Source organism: Acyrthosiphon pisum, chromosome A3 (genome assembly GCF_005508785.2).
Source record: "Acyrthosiphon pisum isolate AL4f chromosome A3, pea_aphid_22Mar2018_4r6ur, whole genome shotgun sequence".
In the NCBI taxonomy this organism is placed as follows: domain Eukaryota; kingdom Metazoa; phylum Arthropoda; class Insecta; order Hemiptera; family Aphididae; genus Acyrthosiphon; species Acyrthosiphon pisum.
This window is the reverse complement of record NC_042496.1, coordinates 12,585,058-12,592,044: the sequence shown is the minus strand read 5'-3', so window position 1 is coordinate 12,592,044 and position 6,987 is coordinate 12,585,058.

Sequence of the window (6,987 nt, the reverse complement as noted above, 5' to 3'; positions counted from 1 at the left end):
ATGTTGTTACCTAAAAGTTTGATTATAGGTCAATTCACTCTAAAATCAAAAATGACAGCACCCTATTGAAACTAGCGAACGAAAATTTGCTATGTCGTATGTTTGTAAGAAGGAGACAACACATGCGGGTACGACGTACTCTGAACTTATTGAAAAATGATGGCTAGTTCATTATTAATTATTATATTTCAATAACGCCATAACGGCGTTCCGACGGTGTAGCGCGTTGCCTGAAAATATTTTGAATGTAATATTTATTTTTAGATTTAATATAAATATTAACCACAATAATAGCAAAAATAAACATGCTGAATGTAGATAATATTATATAATAATATTATAACCGTCGTGGTCAACGATTCGAGGTTTAAAAAAGCGTCGTACTGTCTGTCTTACACAATTATTATTTTATGGAAATATTTTTTACAACTAAATACGGGCTGAGGGGGTGGAGCGCGCCCCCTGCGCCACCCCCCTGGATCCGCCACTGGATAGTACTTTGAACAGATCATTTTTAGATTTTCTCAATAGTTTTTTAACGCCACAGGAAAAACCACCGAAATTTATTTATCTAAACCATTGTTTCTAACGCTTTGTTTATCATCATGGAAACGAATAAAATATAAAAATTACCTAATTCCTACTAGGTAATAGATATGTTATATACAATTAATGGTTACTTATTAATACATATTTTTGATTCATACATTTTCTTTCGTCCACTTAGAATTATTTTTTATCGAATGCAATCATTCCTTTCAAATCAAATACTGTAATAATACACTATCCTGTCCGAGGACCGAAGGGACAATGGGCAAACTTCCACCACCACTGACCTACTCCACCTCACTGAACTTACATGCTTTTTTAAAATTCTTTGTAATAGGTATTTATATTTTATTGTTCAATAAACAATGTATAAAAGTTTTACAGGAATTTACAGATATTTAAGTAACGAGGATCAAGTTTCGATGGTTTTTGTTACTATTATCATTGAGTATGAAATATTGTAAAAATATATACCCAATACTATTATTATTGTTTATTGTGTCTACTTCATGACTTTGATACTAATAATATTATTGATACTCACAAAAATTACGTTGATAACGTTTTACATTAATAGGTGGCTGAATCGTAGTCCCACGGGGGCCATAATATACTACAGTATCACACATGGAGGTGTTTGCGATGAACGATTGCACTTCCATAGTGTGTGTTGGCCATACCCTATAGGCTTTTCCAATATTTGTAAAATGGGCGACCAGCACCCTTTATTCTATTGGTCATTCGTTGCCAGTCCTTTATTTCTCAGTTCGTGGAAGAATACGGAAAAAGTGATAAATTAAATGACAATGATCGTAATCAGACGTATCAAAACTAGTAGGTACTAAAAAAATACTTAAAATTAAGAAAACACAGCCAATCTACATACAAATGTATATATAATACAATATATTAAATTGAAGGCAAAAGTTATATGCTCAAATGACATTGGTATATTTCGAAATTAATCGCTCTTTATAATAGGTTCAAAATACAATAGTTACAATATTAACATTCATAATCCTTGGGAAAGCAATGGAATCCTTTTCTTAATATAAATTTCCAAAAAAAAATCCAAAAACTTCATCTCCTTTAACGCGATCCTCAAAATCTTTGCCATACACACGTGGATATTAATATATAGGCAGGCGCCTAATATATTATACAGATTTCATATCATATAACTTCGTCGTTACGAAATCGAACCGCTTGATAAGGACGTAAATGAGACTGCATTATAACATTATCGCGCGTTATGGTTATAATGTATAAATCTATACGACGCGATATACGGTGTAATGTATTATTATCGCGCGCGTACCGAATAATCGCAGCGGCCGCTTCTATACGTATACTGCACCGTTCTAGGTAGGTACAGCGCACATACGGATGCTGGCGATTTATCTCAATTTAGAATAATCCGAAAACATATTTTCCGTGCCGGTTAACCGCCACCACCGCTGCCGCCGCCGACGATGCCGCCGACTGAGGTCGATCAATCATCCGAAGCCTTTTGTGTCGGATGTATAATATTTTACGCGCACACGCACGCATTATATTGTATTTTACGGCGATGTTATTAAGAAATTGACGGAGCTTGTGTGTGTGTGTGCGTGTGTGGGTGGTGGCGACCACTATGTATATACGCGTATACTGCGCCACCGCCGTTATACCCTCTCCCCGTGGTCCCATCAACCGCACCCGGGTGGGTTATCGCACATATATACGTATGTGATATTCAACCCCTCGATCAGATCCAGCAGCTCCAGCCAACACCTCCGACACCGTATAGCTGTCTATTCCCGTATACGTTTTATTATTATTATTATTATTATTAAATAAGAGCGCGTGTGCGTGCACTAATACTCATAATGCACACATAATACCCCGCTGTCGTGTCGTGTGTATGTGTGAGCGAATTACGAAGTTTTGACTGGAAACTGTCCGTTTTTGACGAGCATTTCTACGAAACGCGGCGCGCGGTCGCACTTGTACCCCCGACAATAATGCGACAAAGGACGTGCCGAGATCTATTGTCAACCAAACCTCCCCCCCACCACTGGGGTGTGTTTGTGCGTACGCGTGTGAATTCCGTGTGATTGGCGACGGCACCCAGCTGGGCAAATCGACTCATTACGATTATTTGCCCACGACAGACGGGCGCGGAATACGAAAAAATAATATTTTCTGCCACATATACGTAGTAGGTGCATATTAAACTGATGCCATTAAATCGCTTATTAAATACGTAATACTCATATAAATAAGTATAATATTATAGTATCGAATGTCATGTGACCGGTGACATGGAGTGTGCGAGAGGAAACTGCGGGAAAACGGTGTTTGGGGAATCAGTAGTTTTCCGTCGTAAAAACAGTGGCGGTATTCGACTGCAGAAGTAGTCGAATGTTGCTGTGCGTAAGAAAAAAAACGGTAATGCACACTAAAAGGAATAATATCTTAGATCGCTGTCTAGTGTATAGTATGCCAACCATGCGTACCTATATCCGTTATCCATATACACCCACCCCCGCTGTACCTATACGCGAGATGAAACGTCACGTTATTTTCTTTTTATACTATTCAATATAAGTAATATAAGTACCTACATAATATTATATTAAAAAGTACGCGCGACTTTTACATAATATTATATTTCTGGCAGTGCTTATACATTTTTTTTCTTGCTTATATTATATAGTTTATACCTAAGTGTTTTCGAGAAATACCGGGTTCCGATCAATATTACACTTATTGCATATTCTTATCCTCGACGGTAAGAATAAACAAGAAAACCCTATTTTTTTTTTATAAATACGTACCAGAAACCAGGGACAGTGGCGTTATGAAGGGATACGGGGAGCAGCCATTGTTTTTTTTTTTTTTTTTTGTATACATAATTATAATACATTTGTTAGGCCCAATGAATATAATATTATAATGTACCTGTCATAATTTAAAAAAAAAAAAAACGAATTTTCCAAAATACTTGTATTGAATATCAAAAGTTCTGTTCAGGTAATATGAATCAAATTTTGTTATACACTTATACCTATTGAAACTATTATGAATGATTATATAATATACGACCTAGGATGGTGTATTGTGAGGATCTTCTTATTCGGCAATGTAACCCATCGACAAAAGTCTTAACATAGAAATTAGAAACCCGAGCATGGTCAACTGTATCAAAAGCTTTACGAAAATCCATGTAAATGACACCAGTTTGTCGCCCAAATTTAAACGACCTACAATGAATGAATCTGTTTAATAAGCTAACAAGCTATAGTATCTACAGTATTCAGTAGACCTAAGAGTTCTGAGACCACACTGCTGATTACCAACAGACAAGAACCGCTAACATTGCGACATAGCTTTAGATAGTCGAGGCTTATGGAGACGAGGAACTCGAGAAGCTTAAGAACGAGTACACGAATTCTAAATAGTCCTATATTTTAAACATTTCTGTATCGACCGTAGCTATTGAAGTTGGAAGAGAGAACACAATATCTGAAAATGTTATTATAATGTAATTATGATCATTTGATTGTTAATACTGAGTAATTATTAAATGGCATTTTTTTTTACTTAATTACGAACTAAATTGTAGAGGATAGGTACCACATTTAATTCAATAAAATAAACATTAATGTCGTGTATATTTATGTATGTATTTAAATATAACAAAATACATTTGAATATTTTAAATAATATAATATAAGTAGCGATACAAATTTAACAATATTTGTGTGTAAATAATCGAGAATATTAATATTAAAATCATAGGTGTGCCTACGGTGGAAGCCTAGGGTGCCTGGGCTGCCCCTGCAATTTTTTAAAGGTGCCGGTCAACCGAGTTTTAAGTCAGAAGAGTTACAACATTTTTTTTTTTAAAACTTGATTTTTTTCGTGGGTTTAGTTATAATAACCATTTACTTACAAAGATTGATTTCCTGACTTCTGAAACGGGAAAAACCTACTATAAAGACTTGAGACAGACGACGACGGTACGGTACGCATCTAGGTATTATTGATATTATTGTTGTATTATTTTTATTTGTAGCTATAGGTGGTATAATCCAAGGCTGTAGATAAATAATATTCCTGAAGTTACTATAGATTATTATAGACTTTTTTAAATTATATAAATATTTTTTTGTGGAGGGGGGCTCAAAAAAATACGGCTTTTGTATAATACACCATAGGGCTTTTTTTAGTTCACTTATAAGGTAGCGCCGGTTATTAGCTAGCTGCCCCTGCCGATGAAGTCTAGTCACGCCTATGATTAAAATGTGATACTGTGAACGTAAAATCTGCCATGCTTTACGTTTGTAAGACGAAGACAACAAATTCCCGTGTGGTGGTGTCCTCTTAAAGGAAAATGTTCAGAATTTCTGTTTAAGTGTTTTAAATAAATATATTATATCGAATAATATAAAAGGTAAAATTGTATTAAGTCCATTATATAATGGGGAGCTTATGTGAATATATTATATCCACCCGAAAAACTATAAATATACCAAATGGTGTTAATATTATATTGTACCCCTCACGTTTTGCGTGCTCAGTTTCAGATTTTTGGGTATTATGCAAAGATACAGACGATTATAAAAAAAAATACGATGAGCAGAGTTAGAGAAAATCCCATCAAGTGTGTTATACTGTTATGGTAATGTAATATAAAGGGTTAAAATCATAAATATCAAAAAGAGTTGAGGGTTAAGGGTGAACTTATATTATATATGGATAGGTTTACAAAAGAGGAAAGTGACAATGACGTATGTGATTTCATATATTATGTATAGATGTGTGTAGAGTGCCCGTGCGTTAATGGGATAAAAACGTAGAAAATGGCTAATAATTCGTCATGATATTGTTAGGATGGGGTTGGACCGGAAATATTTAATTTTGAGGAGCCAATATATAATATATTTGATCCCCTTATTGTAATATATTAATAATGCCCGTCATTCAAATTAATTAAACGAATAGTTGCGCGATGCTCAACTGTATTATATTATATAAAAATAATATATGGTAGAGATTTAACTATCGGTATGACGCAAATTCTAAACCGTTACATTATTATTATTATTATAATATATTGAATTAATTAATATTTCTTCACAGTGTAATCTAAATATAATGCATTTTTATTCAAATGTTATAAATAGTATAATGTATATTATGGCTTATATTTGACGTTTACAAAGAACACACCACTGAAATGTATTTATCGTACAAAATACAATTGCCTTTTTATTAACGCATCGTGTACACTGCAGCACATGAACCAAAACAATATTAGGTATTAACGTTTCTGTCTGTTAAAACATAAGAAATATGTTTTTAAAAACATGCACAATGTTTTATACTAAGCAATCAAATAATAAACCATAAATTATTATTTAATTTTAATCTGGTTTAGAGGACTATATTTTAATAGCATTGGAATTTGTAGTGGTACTAGCAAGTAGCAAATAAAAATAATAATGTGTTTCAACAATTAAACCATCTTAAATAATTTGGATAAATCATATTGAATAAGTAATAGGAACTAATTAAGTGTCTACAGGATACGTTTAATTAAAAGGTGTTATAATATGGTATATTTTGCACAGAAACAAAATTATTTTTACTAAAATGCATGTTTAAAAAAACTTTAACACCTATTAAATTATAATATTCACTAATAATTTTTAAATCTTCAAAAGCCATGAAATGTGTGATATTTTGGCACAAATTTGTCTCATTATCTAAATTCACATTGCCAATTATATTAACACACTTGATTCTAAAAAGAATTCCTGATTATTTTTATTATTATTCTGATTTTTTTTTTAATGATGGAAGAATTTCTTTGGTCACCATTCTGACTCATGGCCAGGTACCTAAAAAAAGTTGTTATTTAAAATAGAAATTCTTATTTTATTTTTAGTTTATAAAATATGAGCGTACCTGTATATTTTGTATTCTTTTTATCAATATAAATTAATATGTTTTAGAATATTTTATTAATATAAATGTTTATGTACATATCATAAAAATATATTTATTTCGTATTATAATAATAATAATAATAATATAATAGGTAATTCCTGCATATTTTATTTTTAAACAAAATAAAAATGGTGAAATAAAGTTATGCATCTATAAAAATAATCGTATTATTATATCTAAATGAATGCTAATTATTCAATAGAAAAAAATTAATTAATTGTAACATATAAGAACTTTCACAATAATTATAAACAATACAATTTTCAGTAAAATCAAACTGGTCGGTATACTCATATACAGTATAATAATAGATTTCAATAAAATAATGAATTATATTAAAATTAAAAAAAAAATAGGTAGCATATTAAGTCAAAGTAGAAAATACAAATTAATTAATTAAATGTAAAACGTTATTGTATATTATAATATCAACTTAGAACA